General features: G+C 33.4%; 1 protein-coding gene across 2 annotated transcripts in view; it reads right to left on the reverse strand.

Annotated features, from left to right (window-relative positions):
• Tmtc4 (Transmembrane O-mannosyltransferase targeting cadherins 4) overlaps positions 1 to 26,654 on the reverse strand; it is a 199,068-nt gene that overhangs the window by 161,372 nt on the left and 11,042 nt on the right. For both annotated transcript variants that reach the window (XM_035354750.2, XM_035354749.2), the window contains exons 3-5: positions 20,091 to 20,175; positions 14,465 to 14,549; positions 8,851 to 8,935 (exon numbers count right to left, since the gene is read on the reverse strand). The gene's annotated coding sequence lies outside the window, so the exon portion shown is untranslated. The remainder of the gene's footprint in view (positions 1 to 8,850; positions 8,936 to 14,464; positions 14,550 to 20,090; positions 20,176 to 26,654) is intronic.

The raw sequence follows: 26,654 nt of genomic DNA on the forward strand, positions 1-26,654 counted from the left end.
TGGACTCTACTCCGGACATTTCTCATGTAGATCAACTTTCATAGTGAGATATGTCTCTGAAGACGCATGTCCTGTCGAACGATTTTTGAAATTCATTCCAAATTGTGGCCATAAAGCAGAAGACCTGGCTAAAGTCATCCTAAAGACATTGAAAACTCACGACTTGGTTATCGCCAATTACCGGGGGCAGTCTTACAACAATGCTAGCAATATGTTAGGTGTATGTTCTGGTCTTCAAGCGAGAATAAAACAAGCGAACACTCTGATAGATTTCGTTCCTTTTTCGGCTCACTCACTGAATCTTGCTGGATCCTATGCGGTCGAGTCTTGTCAAGCTGCTATATCTTTCTTCAGTATTTTGCAGTCGTATAATTTTTTTCGGCATCAACAAACAGATGGGAAATTTTGCTGTCAAATTCAACAGTCGTGAAGAGTCTTTCTCAGAAAAAATGGTCTGCTAGAGCTGAAGCCTGGGAAAGTTTATATTGCTCCTGGGATGATAGATCATAGCAGCTCTTCAGATAACTGCCAATGATGCAAGCGAAAAACCATCAATGAGCTCTGAGGCTTCAAGTCTTCTGAATTCATTACACTTGATGGAAACTTGCTTTTTGTCATTTCTCTGGTGTGACATCTTGGAAAGGTTTAACAAGGTAAGCAAATCTCTCCAATCTGTTAACATCGACCTGGCTATGATTGTTGAACTGTAACAGTCTTTGGTAACATACCTAGAACACTTAAGGAAACCCATTACCTTTGATTATTACGAATCAAAAGTTATTTAAAAATGCGGTGAAAATAGCTATGCATATGACATGCAGAGAAAATGTAAGCGTAAAGTCCAGTTTAACAAAGTAAAACAAGACCGAACTCTCTGGCAGGGCCAGATTCAAAGTTAACATTTTTAATGTCATTATAGATAGACTAATTACAGAACTCCGGAGATGCAGATCTGCTTATGAGGAATTAAGTAAAAAGTTTAACTTTCTGACAAAAATACATCGTTTGGAATCTAAATACATCAATGAAGGAACCAGAAACCTCATAACTTTTTATCCGGGGATTTGGATAGGACTTTGGAAAACAAGTGTCTTCACCTGCAAGCTTGTCGTCGAATGATGAAGTTATGGAGTTATCATAACTGAGGCTATACTGATACTTATCAGAAAAAGGCTTTTTGGACATTTATCTGAATGTAGGAATTGCACTCCGAGTGCTGTTGTGTACCCCAGCGTCAAATTGCTTCGCAGAACAGTCATTTTCAGTGCTAAAGAGAGTAAAGAATTACTTCAGATCTAACACAGGAGAGAACAGGCTCAATTCACTCTCTGTAATGTACATACAGTCATAAATAATGCAGTCAATTGACCATGATGACATCATCCGTTCTTTTACACAGAAGAAAGTTCGTCATATGATTCTATAAAATTTACAGAATAACGTAGCTATAGTAACATAGACAGTATTATTCAGAATTCTGATGTTTATTAAAGTCATTAAAAATTTATATGCTCTGTCTAGTGCATTTAATTTGCTAAATTTCCAAAATAGCTTCGAGATAGTAGGGGGCCCAAATGTCAAGTGCCTAGAGGACCAGGATCTCTATCGCAGAAGTGTTGCATTGTGATGTGGATGTGAATGTCATACAGATGTCACATACACATAGCAGTAAACGTTTAATGTGATGACAAGAAATCTGCAGTCTTCCCCACCCTGACCTTTCTAGATCTTGCTCACGTAATTCTTCTTTAATGGGAGGTATTCTTTTGCGCTGACCTCCCCCCCGCCCCCGATTCATTGCTATGTGTTTCAGTAAACCTTTCTAAATAAATGATTCTTTTATGCTAATAGCCTGCAATTTTAATTATTCCTTTTTTTGTTAAAATTATTAACAGTTTTTAGCGCCTTTTTATTGATGTGGTACTTCGAAATCATTGAACTATATTCTGTGGTGAATGGATTCACATTCTACTGTATCTAGTATGTCTAGAGATTGATGAAAGAGTTTGTTGTCTGCATAGCGTTTGTTTGTCTTAAGGATTTTCGCAACTATTTTTTTAGTTCTGTTCACCGAACACATCGTCTGTGCTACATTTTCAGGTAAGCACTGTTTATTGTACATTGAAGTGAATGATATCAGTAATAATTAATATGTAATAATAAAAGCATAATTTAAATGCTATGAACAAAAAGAAATACTGGCAGTAGATTAACTTTATTTGTATTATAAAGAGTGCGGAAGCAAGGACCATTATCAAAAGTCATCTTACTTTTGTCTCGCTGCTTAGAAATTTTAATTTAGGCAGTCAGGTTTATTTGGTGGATATAATTCACTTTTTGTTGTTTTTAATGTTAAAAGATAATGTGAAAACAGAATTGATTTTATGCATTTTACTGCAGTACTTTCATCGTGTTCAGCTATTTTTCGAAATTATTCATAAAATAAAATAATTACTTACTTCCATGCGTGGTACTTAGCGCCACATTATAAATTATGCAATACTTCCATAACCACATTTTAGTTATATAGAACACGTTTTTTATTTATTATGACTTTTCAAATGGTGTATTATTTTAAAACACTGAACTTTTCTACGTTTCCTATGTAAATTTCTGAGATTAGTTTTAAAATTTATTATATCAGACCTTTTCTTTTTGCAAATTAGGTCACACTTTTACATGTAATATATTTGTATTGTTAAAGTAACCCAATTTCCTTATTAAGAGATTTGGTTAGAGAAAAATATTTCATAGTTTAGTTCAAATTATTTGAATATGGCAAAACATATGAGGACTGCCTACTTAAGAGAAGGGATGCTTATGTGGAGGACTTTCTAAAGAAACTAACTCATATTTACTTTATATATTAAGAAAAACATGAAAACCTGTGAAAAAGTATATGTTACTTGAGAGATTAAGAGAATATATTTATGGTATTAATTTTTCAAATAGATACATAAATTATTTCAATGATAACAATATAAAAATAAGGAAATCACATTTCATCTTTACTTATATATGAAGGAAATTAAAATTTCACTTCTGACAAAAGAGTATAAATTAATAGTAATTTGTCTCTAAAACTACGAGTTACTTCATGTTATAAAGAAACCGAATTTCAAATTGTATTTTAAGAAAATTTAACCTATTGCAGACAATTTTATAAATGTAATGATTACTATAAATTGAAATGTATATTTCAGCTTCACCGATAAACTTTATTCGAAATAATATTAAATTAATATATTTCACTTCTGCAAACAAGATATTTTATTTTATTATTATAAACTTAAAAACTACATCTAACCCTCTAATTATGTCTAATTTAATTACCTAAACTTATCACATCTAGTTTTGCTTTAATGTATCATTTGCAGAAATAGACACTGAAAAGATACTAATTTCTGCACTCTTATTTGCAGAAATTATTTTGAAATGCTTAGAAAATTTAAGAAATTTGAAAAGCTTAGAAAAAATTAAGACAGGAATCTTTCACAAAGGAATTTAAAAATTTCAATGTGATAACTTGGAAATTCGCATATTATAAAACACTGATGAACTAAAGTTTTTGCCAAACAGGGGAAGAAAAACTGATTTTAAGGTAAAATATAACTTCATGGAATTCTTTCTTATTGGGCAGACTTCAGTTCTTTGCCGCATTTAAATAAGCAAATAAATTTTTTTTGAAATTTCATAACAGAAAGCCAGTTCCTGGAGAGTCAATTGAAGGTTCTGAAAACTCCATATAATTGCGCTGCATTATACTGTGGGACAAACAAGCATTTCTTTTAATGTAAGAGGAGGAGTTTTATATTTTTATCGTTTTTTAATTTTAACAAAAGTTGTAAAGTTATTCTTACAAAATTAAGCAGTGCAATTACTTTTATTTTCATAAATACAGCCAATATAACTGAAATTCAGTTTTAATTACATAGTTTCTAAAATGAAAGGCATAAACGTGTTTTCATACTTCATTTCACATTGTGGTTTTTTTTTTTTTTTTTTTGTTATATTAAAGAAATCAATCTATTTCTCTTCAGTTAAAAGTATACTAAGGAAACTGTTTCTTTAATTCCAGTCTAGTGAAAAAACTATAACATCATTGCTAAAACATGTATTGATGCCTTTTTGACATTTTAACAGTTTGAAATCACTTCTGATTTTAATAAAGAAATCAAATGAAAACTTTAAAGAAAGTCTAGTTTAAAGAAAAATGAAGTACTTTAAAGAAAGTAAAGCATCAGGGCCTTAACATCAAATTTTAATATCTGAAACTAATCTCATAACTGATTCTCCTAAATATTTTTATTACGTTCCAAATTCTTATACATACAGCATATGTGCCCTATTATTTTAAAATGCCTGATTCACCCAAAAACGGCATGGCTCTGTGTTATACAGATTCATTTAAATTAAACTAATAACTTTTCGAAAGTATGCATTGTAAAACATGATATCTTCATATTATTTAAATTAAATAAAAAAACTGAATCGTGTTATTTAAAGGAGAAGGATAGCAAGAATGTCTATATCTCATGTTACTTCATATTTATAGCAAAACACATTTTCCAAATCCTCATATTTGCTCTGAAAAATCGTATTAAAATAATTCCAAATGCCCTGATTTCATTGTCTGTTTGTAGAAATTTGTAGATAGCAAAAAATCTTCATTGATTTTTCTTGTGCGCTTCTATAAAGTTCATGCATCTCTGGTATTTTTCTCGTCGATGATCGCTTCATTCTTAATAATAATTTTAAATTTATTTTCAATTATTATTTATTAATTATTACTGCTATCATTCAAGTCAGTATACAATAAGTGTTTACTTCCCATATGTGTTGATTAAATAAAGGAGCTTGTGTATTTTAATGCATAAACAGCCAAGTTTTATACAATTTACTGTATGAGCTACGAATAGTATTTAAGCATTGAAGGTCATAGTATAGTGTATATTCTCAAAAGTGAGTAATACATATTTTCCGTAAGTCAGCTTTGGTAACAATAATTGTTTTATGAACTGGAATAATTAAGTCATGCAAATTTGTTAATACTCTATTTGTTAAGAGAACAGAAAAATGCCTGAAATGTTTTAAACAAATGATTCACATTAATCATCAAATGAAACAAATTATACGATATTTTTACCGTAATACAATTGTTTAAATACATTGAAGCTGTGCAGTGTAAGACAGTTATTTTAAATTTATGGCTTAAAATCTCATAAATTGTAATTTGTCAATGGAGTAATAATGGTGAAAATGAATGCCCATTTTGTATAACTAATAAAACTTAAGTATAAATATTCATTTCCTGTAATTTAGTTTCCACAACCACGTTTCCCAGCTGCTGACTTTTGTACCTATAACTATTTGTTTAGTATTATAGATTAAGCAACAAATGGCTAACATGGAAACAAAGATTAACTAATTTGGAGTCTATAATTGTGTTGATTTATAAAAGCTTTTAATTCAAAACGAAACATTTCATTATATAACAAGATAATAAAATACGTAAATGTCCTATGTACTAAAATGGTTTTTCTTTCATCCAGTTAATAAATAGCTCTTTTTCTGGAAGGAAAGCAATTAAGGAAAAAAAGAAATGGTGAACAGAAAATAGTATTAAAAGCTAAACTGATAAAAAAAATATACAGATATATAATAAACATAAATGGATTGCAGTTATATAACCTTAATAAGTTGAGATACAACCTCAGTAAGATGAGGTAATTTCAAATGATTGTATTGGATTATTTTAATTATTTAATAATCTCAAATATTACGAATTATTTAACAATTTTAATACCTTGAAAAGTATAATACCTTACTGGATCATTAAAACATTGTTGTAGTTACCTGTTCTCTAAAATAGAAGTTCATCACTCTAATCATTTAGAAAGTAATCCTGTGTTGCGTGACATCCATTTACATCTTTAGTGACATTATTTATATTCATGGCACTTTATTATGCTGCATTCATGTCACTCTCTGGCTTTATATTAAGTTGAAATGAGTTGTTACATGAATGTCGCAGTGTGACTTCACAATATTACAGTGTAACTTCACAACAAAGTCGCAGCGTGACTTCACGGCAATGTCACAATGTGATTTCACATCAAAGTCCCAATCTGACTTCACATCAACGTCGCAATGTGACATCTCAAAAAGCGGACATTAAGCCATTGCTACAATGTTATCCTGAGGTCATCACAATGCAACATGTTTGCAATGTTGCAGCGACGTGCCGTGCTGTTGGGGATAGTAACAGATATCATGACCACTGCATTATGTATTGCCATACTTGTCTCTCACCTGAAATTATGTTTTGGGATGCCACAGATTTTTACTTCTTCATCCATATGCACAGCCAGCATAATCAAGAGCCACCACTACATCTATGAAATTTTGGAACCTTTTGTCCTCAACTTCAAAGCTTACATGCGATCAAGTTTCAACAGGGCAATCAGGGATCACATGTGGTACACAACAGTCAACAATTTTTCATTGCCTACTTTTATTCTGGCCTATCCATCCTCCCAAGATGTCACCCATTAAACATGGCTGGTTGATGACAGGCAAATGAGTGATTCAGTGTACACCACCCATGACTATGCCAGATACACTTTGGCAACGTGTGGAGACAACATGGACTGACATACTCTGAGCACAATCCAAAGCCACTCTCTTTCAATATGGAAGTGTGACATTACATTTATTATCAGCTATGGCAGTTACATAAAATACTCATTTCTTTTAGTGATCAATAGACTATTTAAGATACAACTCAGATAAAGTCTAATCAAGAATCTATAACTTCCAGAACATTTAATTGCTTAATTATTTCTTTCTTAGTAAAACTGATGCTAAATTCAATTTTCTATGAATGGACATGTATCCATAAAATCTTGTACAGCTATTGGGATAAAAACGCATACTGTGGTTACATATTAAGTAAATGCAATAATAGTTAAACTATTATCAGACTAAAATGACTCTCATGAGTAAAGCTCAGCTTGTACTAGCCAAATTTAATGAATTGGTTTAAATATACAGTACAAAGTTCAAGATCCGGACGTCTAATATCCAGAACGATCCAAAATCTGGACCTTAAAGCCACTAACAACCTTTTTTTGAGGGAGGGAATTTTCTTATATATGTTTTATGCATGCGCATTTAATTCTCCCCCCCCCCATAATATAACCTGTGAAGAGTACTGATTCTTATTTTTACTTCAGCACTAAATAAAATACCTCATTCATTTTTCTGTGCCAAGTGACTATGCCATTAAGCCAAGTGATAATGAGTTGTACAGTAGGATTATTGGTCAGTGACACACTAATTTTACACAAAACAATTCCACCTGCCACCTGATGGATGTTGTTTATTTCATTCAATTGCATTTTCGTTGTATGGTTCTACTAATTTACAAAAAGAGAGCAATGTGCGTTCAGCAATAGTAGAATATGTCTGCTGTAACTGGAATGATTTGAGTGCATGGACGTGCAATCAGAACGGTGATCCTTACTTTTCTGTGGAAAAGTATTGCGTCAGTACGCTTCGTGTGATGACTTACGGAACTGCTTCAGAGATAAAGGATGTAGGGGATTTATATCCGATATGCATCGAAGTGTACCAAGATGGTGCTCTGCATCATTTTTTATTTGATGTAGAAGGCTGTCCCATAAAGCAATTATTGTTTTCAGGCAGCTTGTTGTGAGAGCATTACGATGTTTGCATACCAGTAGATCAATGCAATGTAGATAGTCTGAATATTCCTGATGCCAAGTTTACACAACAGGATGCAAACATACCATGATAAAGGCATCCAACAGAATGGAAACAAGGTCAGCCAAAAACATCAGACAAAAGCTGTGATGAGCAAGTACGTGCAGCAAATCTCCGGTATAGAAAAAACACCCTGAACTGAACCGAAGAACCGTCAAACATTATATGGCCAACAATCCCCAACGTCCATCAAAAAGCCATCAAATGTTATGCAGCTAACAATCTTGAGGTTCATCAAGGAGCCGTCAAATGTTATACGGCAAACAATCCTGAGGTTCATCAAGAAGCCATCAAATATTATACAGTCAACAATCCTGAGGTTAATCAAGAAGCCATAAAGTACTATACACAAAAAAAAAAAAAAAAAAAAAAAAGTGGTAAATAAAAAGGCCGCCACAATTTATCAGGCAAAGAAAAACTACCATTTACTGGTGGAAATGATGTAATAAATAAACTAACAGATAAACTGAAAGACCGACTGGAGGCAGAAAAAATTGTCAAATGGGGTTCTTCAGCATTTCAAAAATGTATTAAACAATTACTTTAAATTATGCGAGTGAATCCAAAACAAAATAACTATTATAGTTTAAAAAGTGTCTCCACAGATACAAACATAAAAGATAAAACCATTGCTGCAGGGGAATGTAATAATCAAAGTACCCAAGTGCCCTACTACTATGAAAGATCATACAAAGTACTTGGGGCAGAAGAGAAACCGCTGCAATATATGAAGAGGGTCAAGCTAACATATTTAATTTACAGCATGAAAATTCCCAAATAGCATATCTTGGTCTTGTGATCCTAAATTATGCCTCTTAGATTAAACAGTTGTCCAAAACCTAGAAGACATTTTTCAATACGTGATATTACAATCAGGCATAGATATATTTATTTTGACGGTTTAACAATATTAAAACGCATTTCCCAAAAATATGGACCATAGTTTAGAAACTTTATCAAATAACATTTTATTGCAAAAACATAAAATCCATAGAGTGTAACCTAAATACCGTTAAAATAGTATTAAATAAAGATTTAATAATAGAAAAATATAAGAGTGCTTACAGTAACATGAAGAAAAGATGCGCTGATTTACTGATACATCACTGAATATCTTGCCATAGACTTCTTTGTTTACATGACATGTCAGCTGTTAACAAATTAAAAAATCCAATTCAAACAGACGTATGGCAAAGATTAGAATTTTATAATGAGTCACTTCCCATTGAAGGCAGATTTTGTATTTGTCATTTATGTTTAAAAGAAATTAGAGCAAATGACTTACCTTCCAATTCTAAAAGTAACAGTCTTTATTATAGTGACATACCTGTACAACTTAGTAATGTTAACAACTTAGAAAAAATGTTAATCAAACGAGCTAAGGCATTCCAAGTCATAACTAATTTGATTCCAGTGTGAAATTAATATTTTATAAATTTAATGTCACTAATCAAACTCAGAGGCGATTTAATGACAATTTTCAGTTGATTACGGAACATCGAGCAAGTCTGAAAAAACAGTGAAGTGACGTCGTTTGCATAACTTGTCATTACAGACCTGCCACTTGGTTTCTTACATAACTAATCTCAGAATGGACATAGACAGACCTCGCGGAGTACATCAAGATAATTAATGGACCAGATGCAAAAAATAAATCTGCAAGTAAGGTTAGTAGCTATGGTCCGTGTAGCAGTATCAAGATTTCTCGACATTAAATCAATGTCAGACTTCCTTACGTCACCTGAAGTGCATGAAATACAGCATTTTTTCTGGTGAGATGAATACCAAGCGAGGGGCTTGCAGCACATTCATCTCATGCTGTGGGTAAAAAATGCACCAATACTGCAAGATTCAACAGTTGATGAGGTTGCAAGCTTTATCAGTAAATATGTTACCTGTGCACACCTTGATAAAAATATTTCACCAACATTACACAAATGTGTTGTTAACTACCAGACTCATAAGCATAACTCATACTGCTTATGAAAAAAAAAAATCAGGTTTTACGATTGTTTGCAGATTCGAATTTCCTCAGCCACTTACTGAATCTTTAACGATTAAAAATGTAAATGAATCAATAGCAGTGAGAAAAACACTAACGTCTAATAACAGACTTTATAATATAGCTTGCAAAGAAGAGTCTCATTTTATTAATGATTATAATCCAGCTACCCTTCTTGCCTGGAACTTGCAATACTTAAGAGAAAAAAAAACAGCTGTGTTAAATTATTATATTACAAAATACACCACTAAAGGTGAAAAAAAATCAAGCAATAGACATGTTTGATAACATAAGTTCTACAAAATCTCTTGCTAGCAGACTTTAGAATGTAGATGGCTGATCTTTAGAATATGGTAACTGGTAGTTTGGCGACATTTTGGAGGCGATAAAGGTCACTACCTGGGACTTTGGTAATAATGTGAGCGGTACTCAGTTCCGATTACGCATTTATTTTCTGTGAGGGAAATGAGAGATCATGGGATATGTCATGTGATATTAATGGACGAATTACGGTTCTTTAATCGGAAAAGGGGGAAAATCGGGAAAAAATCTGGAAATTTTGTATTTGGCTTTATTCTGCATTGTGTGAAACTGTGTTCATTAATTTTTGGATCCCATGGCCCTAACTAATAAAGTGAATGGGCCTAACTAATAAAGTGAATTGGAAATGGGTATTTAGTGGGATTGAAAGGGGTAGTAAATAAGTGTTTCTTTAAGGTTGCGCGAGATAGAAGTAAAGATGTTTTATTAAGTTATTTATTTTACCTGGTACCTTGCTGTGAACTATAAGTATGATTTTAAAGATCCTGAAACAGGCGCACATACGCTTGCTTTTTATTTAGCGGAGGAAATAAGAAAAGTTTATCAGACACGTAATCAAGATTCTGAAGAAGATTAGGTAAGTTAGTATTTTTAATTATTTGAGGATATTATTTTTATGCATTGTTCTAAATGTAAGGTGGAAGTAAAGTAATTTGGTATTATTGGGAAAATTGTTATTAGCAATGATTTAGTTTAAAGTAATTAGGATTGTAAGCTAATTTTTATTAATTTAATGTATGTGCTTATTTATATTTTAAATAGTGTTTTTGAATTTAATTATATTTTAATTAAATGATAGTTAGTTTGTGAATTTTATGTTTGTAGGAATTTGGTATACGTTTTAGTTGAAGTAAACATGCATGGAAATAATTTAAATATTTGACATTAAGTATTTGTAATGTTTGTGGTATGAATTCGTTGGTGACGTTTATAATATAATAGATAATTTAGAGGTAAAAGTTTTTGGATATTTTATTTATTTTATACGTTGAAATGTTCATATTTGGAAAGGGTATATACTTTTTCGCGATCAGGTAATTTCATATATGTTCTTTTTACTGGGTTTAAAGATTCAGAAAATTGTCATGTATTTTCGTGAAATTTTTCTAATTTATGAGAAAAAAGCAGTGTACATGGATATAGTGAAGGGTGTGCGCAATGCCATTTTTGTGTAATTCTGGAATTTTTTTTAAGTAAAAATAAGTCGACGTGTACATGGTTTATGTGTATGTGTTATTTTGAAAAACACGTAAGGAGTATGGTATTGTGCACTTTTTCCCAATTTTGCAGTGAATATTTGTCATGATTAAGCAGTTTTGTTAGATAAAATTTCTAGCATAAGTGTAATTCGGCTAGTAGATTGTTGGAAGAAGTGTTCAGTAGATAAAAAGAAAAGAAACATGTCTTTACTTCGTGAAGACAAAATGGCGGCGGAAAAAAAAATAGAGGCTTGCTGTAGGAGAGTTGGTCGCCAAAAAATCGCCAAGTTACCATAATCTAAAGATCAATCATGTAGATCTCCGTGCTCTGAATACTAGAGAATATGGCACATTGGAAGCAAAAAATACAGTGTAACTTCACAACAAAGTCGCAGCGTGACTTCACGGCAATGTCACAATGTGATTTCACATCAAAGTCCCAATCTGACTTCACATCAACGTCGCAATGTGACATCTCAAAAAGCGGACATTAAGCCATTGCTACAATGTTATCCTGAGGTCATCACAATGCAACATGTTTGCAATGTTGCAGCGACGTGCCGTGCTGTTGGGGATAGTAACAGATATCATGACCACTGCATTATGTATTGCCATACTTGTCTCTCACCTGAAATTATGTTTTGGGATGCCACAGATTTTTACTTCTTCATCCATATGCACAGCCAGCATAATCAAGAGCCACCACTACATCTATGAAATTTTGGAACCTTTTGTCCTCAACTTCAAAGCTTACATGCGATCAAGTTTCAACAGGGCAATCAGGGATCACATGTGGTACACAACAGTCAACAATTTTTCATTGCCTACTTTTATTCTGGCCTATCCATCCTCCCAAGATGTCACCCATTAAACATGGCTGGTTGATGACAGGCAAATGAGTGATTCAGTGTACACCACCCATGACTATGCCAGATACACTTTGGCAACGTGTGGAGACAACATGGACTGACATACTCTGAGCACAATCCAAAGCCACTCTCTTTCAATATGGAAGTGTGACATTACATTTATTATCAGCCATGGCAGTTACATAAAATACTCATTTCTTTTAGTGATCAATAGACTATTTAAGATACAACTCAGATAAAGTCTAATCAAGAATCTATAACTTCCAGAACATTTAATTGCTTAATTATTTCTTTCTTAGTAAAACTGATGCTAAATTCAATTTTCTATGAATGGACATGTATCCATAAAATCTTGTACAGCTATTGGGATAAAAACGCATACTGTGGTTACATATTAAGTAAATGCAATAATAGTTAAACTATTATCAGACTAAAATGACTCTCATGAGTAAAGCTCAGCTTGTACTAGCCAAATTTAATGAATTGGTTTAAATATACAGTACAAAGTTCAAGATCCGGACGTCTAATATCCAGAACGATCCAAAATCTGGACCTTAAAGCCACTAACAACCTTTTTTTGACGGAGGGAATTTTCTTATATATGTTTTATGCATGCGCATTTAATTCTCCCCCCCCCCCATAATATAACCTGTGAAGAGTACTGATTCTTATTTTTACTTCAGCACTAAATAAAATACCTCATTCATTTTTCTGTGCCAAGTGACTATGCCATTAAGCCAAGTGATAATGAGTTGTACAGTAGGATTATTGGTCAGTGACACACTAATTTTACACAATTCCACCTGCCACCTGATGGATGTTGTTTATTTCATTCAATTGCATTTTCGTTGTATGGTTCTACTAATTTACAACAAGAGAGCAATGCGCGTTCAGCAATAGTAGAATATGTCTGCTGTAACTGGAATGATTTGAGTGCATGGACGTGCAATCAGAACAGTGATCCTTACTTTTCTGTGGAAAAGTATTGTGTCAGTACGCTTCGTGTGATGACTTACGGAACTGCTTCAGAGATAAAGGATGTAGGGGATTTATATCCGATATGCATCGAAGTGTACCAAGATGGTGCTCTGCATCATTTTTTATTTGATGTAGAAGGCTGTCCCATAAAGCAATTATTGTTTTCAGGCAGCTTGTTGTGAGAGCATTACGATGTTTGCATACCAGTAGATCAATGCAATGTAGATAGTCTGAATATTCCTGATGCCAAGTTTACACAACAGGATGCAAACATACCATGATAAAGGCATCCAACAGAATGGAAACAAGGTCAGCCAAAAACATCAGACAAAAGCTGTGATGAGCAAGTACGTGCAGCAAATCTCCGGTATAGAAAAAACACCCTGAACTGAACCGAAGAACCGTCAAACATTATATGGCCAACAATCCCCAACGTCCATCAAAAAGCCATCAAATGTTATGCAGCTAACAATCTTGAGGTTCATCAAGGAGCCGTCAAATGTTATACGGCAAACAATCCTGAGGTTCATCAAGAAGCCATCAAATATTATACAGTCAACAATCCTGAGGTTAATCAAGAAGCCATAAAGTACTATACACAAAAAAAAAAAAAAAAAAAGTGGTAAATAAAAAGGCCGCCACAATTTATCAGGCAAAGAAAAACTACCATTTACTGGTGGAAATGATGTAATAAATAAACTAACAGATAAACTGAAAGACCGACTGGAGGCAGAAAAAATTGTCAAATGGGGTTCTTCAGCATTTCAAAAATGTATTAAACAATTACTTTAAATTATGCGAGTGAATCCAAAACAAAATAACTATTATAGTTTAAAAAGTGTCTCCACAGATACAAACATAAAAGATAAAACCATTGCTGCAGGGGAATGTAATAATCAAAGTACCCAAGTGCCCTACTACTATGAAAGATCATACAAAGTACTTGGGGCAGAAGAGAAACCGCTGCAATATATGAAGAGGGTCAAGCTAACATATTTAATTTACAGCATGAAAATTCCCAAATAGCATATCTTGGTCTTGTGATCCTAAATTATGCCTCTTAGATTAAACAGTTGTCCAAAACCTAGAAGACATTTTTCAATACGTGATATTACAATCAGGCATAGATATATTTATTTTGACGGTTTAACAATATTAAAACGCATTTCCCAAAAATATGGACCATAGTTTAGAAACTTTATCAAATAACATTTTATTGCAAAAACATAAAATCCATAGAGTGTAACCTAAATACCGTTAAAATAGTATTAAATAAAGATTTAATAATAGAAAAATATAAGAGTGCTTACAGTAACATGAAGAAAAGATGCGCTGATTTACTGATACATCACTGAATATCTTGCCATAGACTTCTTTGTTTACATGACATGTCAGCTGTTAACAAATTAAAAAATCCAATTCAAACAGACGTATGGCAAAGATTAGAATTTTATAATGAGTCACTTCCCATTGAAGGCAGATTTTGTATTTGTCATTTATGTTTAAAAGAAATTAGAGCAAATGACTTACCTTCCAATTCTAAAAGTAACAGTCTTTATTATAGTGACATACCTGTACAACTTAGTAATGTTAACAACTTAGAAAAAATGTTAATCAAACGAGCTAAGGCATTCCAAGTCATAACTAATTTGATTCCAGTGTGAAATTAATATTTTATAAATTTAATGTCACTAATCAAACTCAGAGGCGATTTAATGACAATTTTCAGTTGATTACGGAACATCGAGCAAGTCTGAAAAAACAGTGAAGTGACGTCGTTTGCATAACTTGTCATTACAGACCTGCCACTTGGTTTCTTACATAACTAATCTCAGAATGGACATAGACAGACCTCGCGGAGTACATCAAGATAATTAATGGACCAGATGCAAAAAATAAATCTGCAAGTAAGGTTAGTAGCTATGGTCCGTGTAGCAGTATCAAGATTTCTCGACATTAAATCAATGTCAGACTTCCTTACGTCACCTGAAGTGCATGAAATACAGCATTTTTTCTGGTGAGATGAATACCAAGCGAGGGGCTTGCAGCACATTCATCTCATGCTGTGGGTAAAAAATGCACCAATACTGCAAGATTCAACAGTTGATGAGGTTGCAAGCTTTATCAGTAAATATGTTACCTGTGCACACCTTGATAAAAATATTTCACCAACATTACACAAATGTGTTGTTAACTACCAGACTCATAAGCATAACTCATACTGCTTATGAAAAAAAAAAATCAGGTTTTACGATTGTTTGCAGATTCGAATTTCCTCAGCCACTTACTGAATCTTTAACGATTAAAAATGTAAATGAATCAATAGCAGTGAGAAAAACACTAACGTCTAATAACAGACTTTATAATATAGCTTGCAAAGAAGAGTCTCATTTTATTAATGATTATAATCCAGCTACCCTTCTTGCCTGGAACTTGCAATACTTAAGAGAAAAAAAAACAGCTGTGTTAAATTATTATATTACAAAATACACCACTAAAGGTGAAAAAAAATCAAGCAATAGACATGTTTGATAACATAAGTTCTACAAAATCTCTTGCTAGCAGACTTTAGAATGTAGATGGCTGATCTTTAGAATATGGTAACTGGTAGTTTGGCGACATTTTGGAGGCGATAAAGGTCACTACCTGGGACTTTGGTAATAATGTGAGCGGTACTCAGTTCCGATTACGCATTTATTTTCTGTGAGGGAAATGAGAGATCATGGGATATGTCATGTGATATTAATGGACGAATTACGGTTCTGTAATCGGAAAAGGGGGAAAATCGGGAAAAAATCTGGAAATTTTGTATTTGGCTTTATTCTGCATTGTGTGAAACTGTGTTCATTAATTTTTGGATCCCATGGCCCTAACTAATAAAGTGAATGGGCCTAACTAATAAAGTGAATTGGAAATGGGTATTTAGTGGGATTGAAAGGGGTAGTAAATAAGTGTTTCTTTAAGGTTGCGCGAGATAGAAGTAAAGATGTTTTATTAAGTTATTTATTTTACCTGGTACCTTGCTGTGAACTATAAGTATGATTTTAAAGATCCTGAAACAGGCGCACATACGCTTGCTTTTTATTTAGCGGAGGAAATAAGAAAAGTTTATCAGACACGTAATCAAGATTCTGAAGAAGATTAGGTAAGTTAGTATTTTTAATTATTTGAGGATATTATTTTTATGCATTGTTCTAAATGTAAGGTGGAAGTAAAGTAATTTGGTATTATTGGGAAAATTGTTATTAGCAATGATTTAGTTTAAAGTAATTAGGATTGTAAGCTAATTTTTATTAATTTAATGTATGTGCTTATTTATATTTTAAATAGTGTTTTTGAATTTAATTATATTTTAATTAAATGATAGTTAGTTTGTGAATTTTATGTTTGTAGGAATTTGGTATACGTTTTAGTTGAAGTAAACATGCATGGAAATAATTTAAATATTTGACATTAAGTATTTGTAATGTTTGTGGTATGAATTCGTTGGTGACGTTTATAATATAATAGATAATTTAGAGGTAAAAGTTTTTGGATATTTTATTTATTTTATACGTTGAAATGTTCATATTTGGAAAGGGTATATACTTTTTCGCGATCAGGTAATTTCATATATGTTCTTTTTACTGGGTTTAAAGATTCAGAAAATTGTCATGTATTTTCGTGAAATTTTTCTAATTTATGAGAAAAAAGCAGTGTACATGGATATAGTGAAGGGTGTGCGCAATGCCATTTTTGTGTAATTCTGGAATTTTTTTTAAGTAAAAATAAGTCGACGTGTACATGGTTTATGTGTATGTGTTATTTTGAAAAACACGTAAGGAGTATGGTATTGTGCACTTTTTCCCAATTTTGCAGTGAATATTTGTCATGATTAAGCAGTTTTGTTAGATAAAATTTCTAGCATAAGTGTAATTCGGCTAGTAGATTGTTGGAAGAAGTGTTCAGTAGATAAAAAGAAAAGAAACATGTCTTTACTTCGTGAAGACAAAATGGCGGCGGAAAAAAAAATAGAGGCTTGCTGTAGGAGAGTTGGTCGCCAAAAAATCGCCAAGTTACCATAATCTAAAGATCAATCATGTAGATCTCCGTGCTCTGAATACTAGAGAATATGGCACATTGGAAGCAAAAAATACAGTGTAACTTCACAACAAAGTCGCAGCGTGACTTCACGGCAATGTCACAATGTGATTTCACATCAAAGTCCCAATCTGACTTCACATCAACGTCGCAATGTGACATCTCAAAAAGCGGACATTAAGCCATTGCTACAATGTTATCCTGAGGTCATCACAATGCAACATGTTTGCAATGTTGCAGCGACGTGCCGTGCTGTTGGGGATAGTAACAGATATCATGACCACTGCATTATGTATTGCCATACTTGTCTCTCACCTGAAATTATGTTTTGGGATGCCACAGATTTTTACTTCTTCATCCATATGCACAGCCAGCATAATCAAGAGCCACCACTACATCTATGAAATTTTGGAACCTTTTGTCCTCAACTTCAAAGCTTACATGCGATCAAGTTTCAACAGGGCAATCAGGGATCACATGTGGTACACAACAGTCAACAATTTTTCATTGCCTACTTTTATTCTGGCCTATCCATCCTCCCAAGATGTCACCCATTAAACATGGCTGGTTGATGACAGGCAAATGAGTGATTCAGTGTACACCACCCATGACTATGCCAGATACACTTTGGCAACGTGTGGAGACAACATGGACTGACATACTCTGAGCACAATCCAAAGCCACTCTCTTTCAATATGGAAGTGTGACATTACATTTATTATCAGCCATGGCAGTTACATAAAATACTCATTTCTTTTAGTGATCAATAGACTATTTAAGATACAACTCAGATAAAGTCTAATCAAGAATCTATAACTTCCAGAACATTTAATTGCTTAATTATTTCTTTCTTAGTAAAACTGATGCTAAATTCAATTTTCTATGAATGGACATGTATCCATAAAATCTTGTACAGCTATTGGGATAAAAACGCATACTGTGGTTACATATTAAGTAAATGCAATAATAGTTAAACTATTATCAGACTAAAATGACTCTCATGAGTAAAGCTCAGCTTGTACTAGCCAAATTTAATGAATTGGTTTAAATATACAGTACAAAGTTCAAGATCCGGACGTCTAATATCCAGAACGATCCAAAATCTGGACCTTAAAGCCACTAAAGGTCACTAACAACCTTTTTTTGAGGGAGGGAATTTTCTTATATATGTTTTATGCATGCGCATTTAATTCTCCCCCCCCCATAATATAACCTGTGAAGAGTACTGATTCTTATTTTTACTTCAGCACTAAATAAAATACCTCATTCATTTTTCTGTGCCAAGTGACTATGCCATTAAGCCAAGTGATAATGAGTTGTACAGTAGGATTATTGGTCAGTGACACACTAATTTTACACAAAACAATTCCACCTGCCACCTGATGGATGTTGTTTATTTCATTCAATTGCATTTTCGCTGTATGGTTCTACTAATTTACAACAAGAGAGCAATGTGCGTTCAGCAATAGTAGAATATGTCTGCTGTAACTGGAATGATTTGAGTGCATGGACGTGCAATCAGAACGGTGATCCTTACTTTTCTGTGGAAAAGTATTGCGTCAGTACGCTTCGTGTGATGACTTACGGAACTGCTTCAGAGATAAAGGATGTAGGGGATTTATATCCGATATGCATCGAAGTGTACCAAGATGGTGCTCTGCATCATTTTTTATTTGATGTAGAAGGCTGTCCCATAAAGCAATTATTGTTTTCAGGCAGCTTGTTGTGAGAGCATTACGATGTTTGCATACCAGTAGATCAATGCAATGTAGATAGTCTGAATATTCCTGATGCCAAGTTTACACAACAGGATGCAAACATACCATGATAAAGGCATCCAACAGAATGGAAACAAGGTCAGCCAAAAACATCAGACAAAAGCTGTGATGAGCAAGTACGTGCAGCAAATCTCCGGTATAGAAAAAACACCCTGAACTGAACCGAAGAACCGTCAAACATTATATGGCCAACAATCCCCAACGTCCATCAAAAAGCCATCAAATGTTATGCAGCTAACAATCTTGAGGTTCATCAAGGAGCCGTCAAATGTTATACGGCAAACAATCCTGAGGTTCATCAAGAAGCCATCAAATATTATACAGTCAACAATCCTGAGGTTAATCAAGAAGCCATAAAGTACTATACACAAAAAAAAAAAAAAAAAAGTGGTAAATAAAAAGGCCGCCACAATTTATCAGGCAAAGAAAAACTACCATTTACTGGTGGAAATGATGTAATAAATAAACTAACAGATAAACTGAAAGACCGACTGGAGGCAGAAAAAATTGTCAAATGGGGTTCTTCAGCATTTCAAAAATGTATTAAACAATTACTTTAAATTATGCGAGTGAATCCAAAACAAAATAACTATTATAGTTTAAAAAGTGTCTCCACAGATACAAACATAAAAGATAAAACCATTGCTGCAGGGGAATGTAATAATCAAAGTACCCAAGTGCCCTACTACTATGAAAGATCATACAAAGTACTTGGGGCAGAAGAGAAACCGCTGCAATATATGAAGAGGGTCAAGCTAACATATTTAATTTACAGCATGAAAATTGCCAAATAGCATATCTTGGTCTTGTGATCCTAAATTATGCCTCTTAGATTAAACAGTTGTCCAAAACCTAGAAGACATTTTTCAATACGTGATATTACATTCAGGCATAGATATATTTCTTTTGACGGTTTAACAACATTAAAACGCATTTCCCAAAAATATGGACCATAGTTTAGAAACTTTATCAAATAACATTTTATTGCAAAAACATAAAATCCATAGGGTGTAACCTAAATACCGTTAAAATAGTATTAAATAAAGATTTAATAATAGAAAAATATAAGAGTGCTTACAGTAACATGAAGAAAAGATGCGCTGATTTACTGATACATCACTGAATATCTTGCCATAGACTTCTTTGTTTACATGACATGTCAGCTGTTAACAAATTAAAAAATCCAATTCAAACAGACGTATGGCAAAGATTAGAATTTTATAATGAGTCACTTCCCATTGAAGGCAGATTTTGTATTTGTCATTTATGTTTAAAAGAAATTAGAGCAAATGACTTACCTTCCAATTCTAAAAGTAACAGTCTTTATTATAGTGACATACCTGTACAACTTAGTAATGTTAACAACTTAGAAAAAATGTTAATCAAACGAGCTAAGGCATTCCAAGTCATAACTAATTTGATTCCAGTGTGAAATTAATATTTTATAAATTTAATGTCACTAATCAAACTCAGAGGCGATTTAATGACAATTTTCAGTTGATTACGGAACATCGAGCAAGTCTGAAAAAACAGTGAAGTGACGTCGTTTGCATAACTTGTCATTACAGACCTGCCACTTGGTTTCTTACATAACTAATCTCAGAATGGACATAGACAGACCTCGCGGAGTACATCAAGATAATTAATGGACCAGATGCAAAAAATAAATCTGCAAGTAAGGTTAGTAGCTATGGTCCGTGTAGCAGTATCAAGATTTCTCGACATTAAATCAATGTCAGACTTCCTTACGTCACCTGAAGTGCATGAAATACAGCATTTTTTCTGGTGAGATGAATACCAAGCGAGGGGCTTGCAGCACATTCATCTCATGCTGTGGGTAAAAAATGCACCAATACTGCAAGATTCAACAGTTGATGAGGTTGCAAGCTTTATCAGTAAATATGTTACCTGTGCACACCTTGATAAAAATATTTCACCAACATTACACAAATGTGTTGTTAACTACCAGACTCATAAGCATAACTCATACTGCTTATGAAAAAAAAAAAAAATCAGGTTTTACGATTGTTTGCAGATTCGAATTTCCTCAGCCACTTACTGAATCTTTAACGATTAAAAATGTAAATGAATCAATAGCAGTGAGAAAAACACTAACGTCTAATAACAGACTTTATAATATAGCTTGCAAAGAAGAGTCTCATTTTATTAATGATTATAATCCAGCTACCCTTCTTGCCTGGAACTTGCAATACTTAAGAGAAAAAAAAACAGCTGTGTTAAATTATTATATTACAAAATACACCACTAAAGATGAAAAAAAATCAAGAAATAGACATGTTTGATAACATAAGTTCTACAAAATCTCTTGCTAGCAGACTTTAGAATGTAGATGGCTGATCTTTAGAATATGGTAACTGGTAGTTTGGCGACATTTTGGAGGCGATAAAGGTCACTACCTGGGACTTTGGTAATAATGTGAGCGGTACTCAGTTCCGATTACGCATTTATTTTCTGTGAGGGAAATGAGAGATCATGGGATATGTCATGTGATATTAATGGACGAATTACGGTTCTTTAATCGGAAAAGGGGGGAAATCGGGAAAAAATCTGGAAATTTTGTATTTGGCTTTATTCTGCATTGTGTGAAACTGTGTTCATTAATTTTTGGATCCCATGGCCCTAACTAATAAAGTGAATGGGCCTAACTAATAAAGTGAATTGGAAATGGGTATTTAGTGGGATTGAAAGGGGTAGTAAATAAGTGTTTCTTTAAGGTTGCGCGAGATAGAAGTAAAGATGTTTTATTAAGTTATTTATTTTACCTGGTACCTTGCTGTGAACTATAAGTATGATTTTAAAGATCCTGAAACAGGCGCACATACGCTTGCTTTTTATTTAGCGGAGGAAATAAGAAAAGTTTATCAGACACGTGATCAAGATTCTGAAGAAGATTAGGTAAGTTAGTATTTTTAATTATTTGAGGATATTATTTTTATGCATTGTTCTAAATGTAAGGTGGAAGTAAAGTAATTTGGTATTATTGGGAAAATTGTTATTAGCAATGATTTAGTTTAAAGTAATTAGGATTGTAAGCTAATTTTTATTAATTTAATGTATGTGCTTATTTATATTTTAAATAGTGTTTTTGAATTTAATTATATTTTAATTAAATGATAGTTAGTTTGTGAATTTTATGTTTGTAGGAATTTGGTATACGTTTTAGTTGAAGTAAACATGCATGGAAATAATTTAAATATTTGACATTAAGTATTTGTAATGTTTGTGGTATGAATTCGTTGGTGACGTTTATAATATAATAGATAATTTAGAGGTAAAAGTTTTTGGATATTTTATTTATTTTATACGTTGAAATGTTCATATTTGGAAAGGGTATATACTTTTTCGCGATCAGGTAATTTCATATATGTTCTTTTTACTGGGTTTAAAGATTCAGAAAATTGTCATATATTTTCGTGAAATTTTTCTAATTTATGAGAAAAAAGCAGTGTACATGGATATAGTGAAGGGTGTGCGCAATGCCATTTTTGTGTAATTCTGGGATTTTTTTTAAGTAAAAATAAGTCGACGTGTACATGGTTTATGTGTATGTGTTATTTTGAAAAACACGTAAGGAGTATGGTATTGTGCACTTTTTCCCAATTTTGCAGTGAATATTTGTCATGATTAAGCAGTTTTGTTAGATAAAATTTCTAGCATAAGTGTAATTCGGCTAGTAGATTGTTGGAAGAAGTGTTCAGTAGATAAAAAGAAAAGAAACATGTCTTTACTTCGTGAAGACAAAATGGCGGCGGAAAAAAAAATAGAGGCTTGCTGTAGGAGAGTTGGTCGCCAAAAAATCGCCAAGTTACCATAATCTAAAGATCAACCATGTAGATCTCCGTGCTCTGAATACTAGAGAATATGGCACATTGGAAGCAAAAAATACACTCTTGGGCATATCTCTTTATGGTATGAACTCACAAACTACAATCAGCTGGCTCGATGCAAACATGCAACACAACCGTAAAAACTAAAAAAGAGATTGATCAGCTGGAATCGGATTCTACAGATATATTTTTTTAATCTTGGGTTGATAATTATTATCTCCAATGTCCTGATGACTTATAAAACATGAATCTATATAACTTTGCTCAATGGTTTGATATAATTACATCAGCACCCTCTCCAGCTTCAGGAACAGATATATACAAATTGTCATCAAACAAATTCATAAAGAAACAGCAATCGTAATTGTTATGATTTATCAAATAGGGGGAATGATAAATCATTACAATTACAATGTAAATAAATATCCTGAAAAATATTATTTCTCTCTTATTAATGTTTGATTCATGAAGAAATATAACTGTTTGAAATTAATCAATTTCTTAACTTATTTTAATAACTTTGGACGAATGGAAATATATATTGCAAAGGAAACCTTTTCAATTAACAACGAGAATATTTATTTCAGCATTCTAAACATATCCAAAAAGAACATTCCATGCGGTATCCCGCTCAAAGCATATGTAAACAAAAATATCACTGTTGATACAAATAATCTATACTAAAATGAACATATTAAATTATTGTGTATTAATTGAGTTTGGGTACATTCCTTAACATCCTCCCACCTTGCAATTTTACGAAATTGCAACATATTCCCAGCTCAGTTCAGAGATTCAGTCTATGAGGAACTTTTACTAGTCTTCCGACCCCAGTGGGGTTATGAGTCTGCCTATTGTAGAGGATTCAGTCAGAGGCTCAACTATCCTTGATGTGTCAATCTGACCATCCAGAGCTGTTGGTAGTGGAGAAGATCTTCTATGATTTACATCTTGATCTGGATTTAACAATACTTGAGGTTGAAAATGCTGAGGTAGCTCTGAGGGACGAGCCACCTCTAAAAGATACAGATTTTGGACGGGTCTTCTTTTTTCTCTGTCAGCCATTTTTACTTTTGCCACACTTAGATGACATCTGCACCTGGAAATACTTGGACAACCAGTGGTCAGTTGATGCGCTTTTCCGGAGTCCCAATCAGCACCACATCACCCACTTCTAAAGTGTCTCCTTTTCGTTCTCTTCTATGGACTAGAATGGATAGGTACTCATTTCTGAATCTCCAGCGTAAATCCTTCCGAAGATTTTGTAAATACCGCAAGCGATGATTTAAACTTTTACTGTCAATAGTATCCAGATCCTTTATATCATTGTGAGGGATTCCTTGTATAAAATACGCAGGTGTCGATGGATTTAACTCCGTAGTCTCGTCTTCTAAATAAGTTAGGGGTCGTGAATTCATTGTTGTTTCACAGTTGCATACTATAATTTACAGTTCAATGTAACTTAACATTTTAGAACCCAAAACTAGTCTTAAAAGTTCTTTTACCATCCGTACCAACCTCCCCACCAGGCAGCAGCTGGAGGATTAAACTTCCATTTAACCTTCTCAATTGTTGAGAACTCCATTTTTTTTTTTTCCAATCAAGTTCGTTTAATGCAGTATTTGTTTCTACAACGTTGGAACCATTTGTCAGTATATATAAAGCTTACTCTACCCCTTCTCGCTATGAATCTTCTGAGTGAAATTATGATGGAACCTGCTGGTAAGGATTTTGTCAATTCGAAGTGCACAGCACGATAAATCGCACAAGTAAAAATCACAATCCATGCTTTATCGCCAGACAATACATACAGTGGGCCAGCCAAATCGATGCCAGTGACCTCAAAAGCTCCAGCATATTTTATACGGTCTTTTGGTAAGGGTACAAATGGCGGTAAAACAGATTTCCCTTTGAATCTTTTACAAATAACACACTTTGAACAAATTCTCTTCACAAGGACAATCCAATAATCTTCTCACAAGTTAGCGATCAAGGTTCCTGTACCTGCATGTTGCAGTCGCTGATGTTTCTGTTCTATTAGCCAATGAATTAGTGTATGGTTTCCTGGCAATAGAATAGAACACTTGAAGTTTTTGTATTCGTCACTTAAAATTAGTTTAATTCTTACTCGAAGAAGTCTTAAGTCATCATTAAATGTAAACATCCTTTTCAAATTTTTACCACCAGTATTACAAAAGTTTTTGGCCTGGATTAAATACAACAACCTTTTTTCTGCAAAACTCACTCCTTCTGAGGTTAACTCCTTACATTTTGTGCTTTCACTATAACGACTGCTATTAAAAAATCTAAAGATCCAAGCCAATACTCTCACAATCTTATAATAGCTCGAAAATCAAGTAAATGCATCTGTAAAGTTTGGGGTCATACAGGAAACTCTAGAAACCACATTTTTCCTTTGTTCTGAATTAACTGTACTTTCATCAGTTTCTTGTTCTGACTCTTCAGAGAGAGGCCATTTATTCGACTTTTGTTTAAGCCAATCCAGCCCCTCCCACCATCTGCTCTGTAGCAACATTTGGGCTTTGCACCCTCTAGAAGGAAGATCAGCTGGATTGCTTGAGCTTGGTACATAACGCCAGTCATCCGGATTTGTGAATCTCCTTATTTCAGCTACACGGTTTGCCACAAAAACACTCCAGTGGGAATCTTTTTTTATCCATGTCAGAACTACAGACGAGTCATTCTAAAGGTACACTTGGCACTTTGTCAATTTATGAGCGTCGATGTTTTGACGATACAACCGAGTAGCTACAAGTGCAGATACCTTACTAGCATAACTAAAACATGTAGAGTGATAGAGCATTCATCAAAGGGTCCAATCACAAGTCTTGAAATTTTACAATAATTCAAGAAGTGTAGTCTTTTGAGCCAAGCCTAAAATTCTCTTTCTACACCTTGTGGAAGATTTTCATCCCAGGAAAGTTTCATCTTCCATGTTTTTTGCAGAATAAGTTTTGGAATTAACGTAGTTGCACTAGTAAATCGGATGGGGTCAAATATTCCCTGTGAGACTGACAGCAGATATCTTTTTGTGTACGCACTCTCAGAAAATGTCAAAGGGGTTACATTGCAATAAATTTCATCATTCTCATTGCCCTATGAGATACCCAGAATTGGAATGATCTTCTAATAGGAAGTCATGCTTCTAATAATTGAATTGTCTCTTTGAATGGCTTCGGTTTCGAAACTAGCTATACAATTATCGACATAAAAGGATTTCCTCAATCTAAGTGCTGTTCCTCTTAAATCTTGTGAAGCATTATCCAAATGGTAGGATATCGTTATTACCAACAGGAATGGACTCGAAGAAATGCCGAACACGACACGACAGTGTCTGTAGGTAACAAACTCGGTTTGATTTGAATCTTTCTACCACAGGAATTTCAAAAATTCCCTGTCTATAGCACACAAACTGATTTGTAAGAAAGCTTTCCTTATATCAACAGTAACACCAATTGCATGTTGCTAGAATTGCATCAAATGTTTTGGAAGCATTTCTATTAAATTTGGCCCCTTTTCGAGAAAACCATTCAAAGATGCATTGAATACAGGTTGCACTTTCGTAGTCAGACGGGAATCCTTGATCACTGCTTTATGAGATAAATAGTGACAAGTATCACTATTATTCGAAGCTATTTCAATTTTACCTTCCTCGTGCCAGTCTTTAATAATACTATCATATTCTTCGAAAAATCCCATCTTCTGCAGTCTTCGTGTATTGACGAAAAGTCTTTTTTCCGTTTCATCTTTATTATCTCCAAGAATCCGATGAC

Source organism: Stegodyphus dumicola, chromosome X1, assembly GCF_044657685.1.
Source record: "Stegodyphus dumicola isolate Sdum_Otavi_A_Nest chromosome X1, ASM4465768v1".
Taxonomy (NCBI): Eukaryota; Metazoa; Arthropoda; class Arachnida; order Araneae; family Eresidae; genus Stegodyphus; species Stegodyphus dumicola.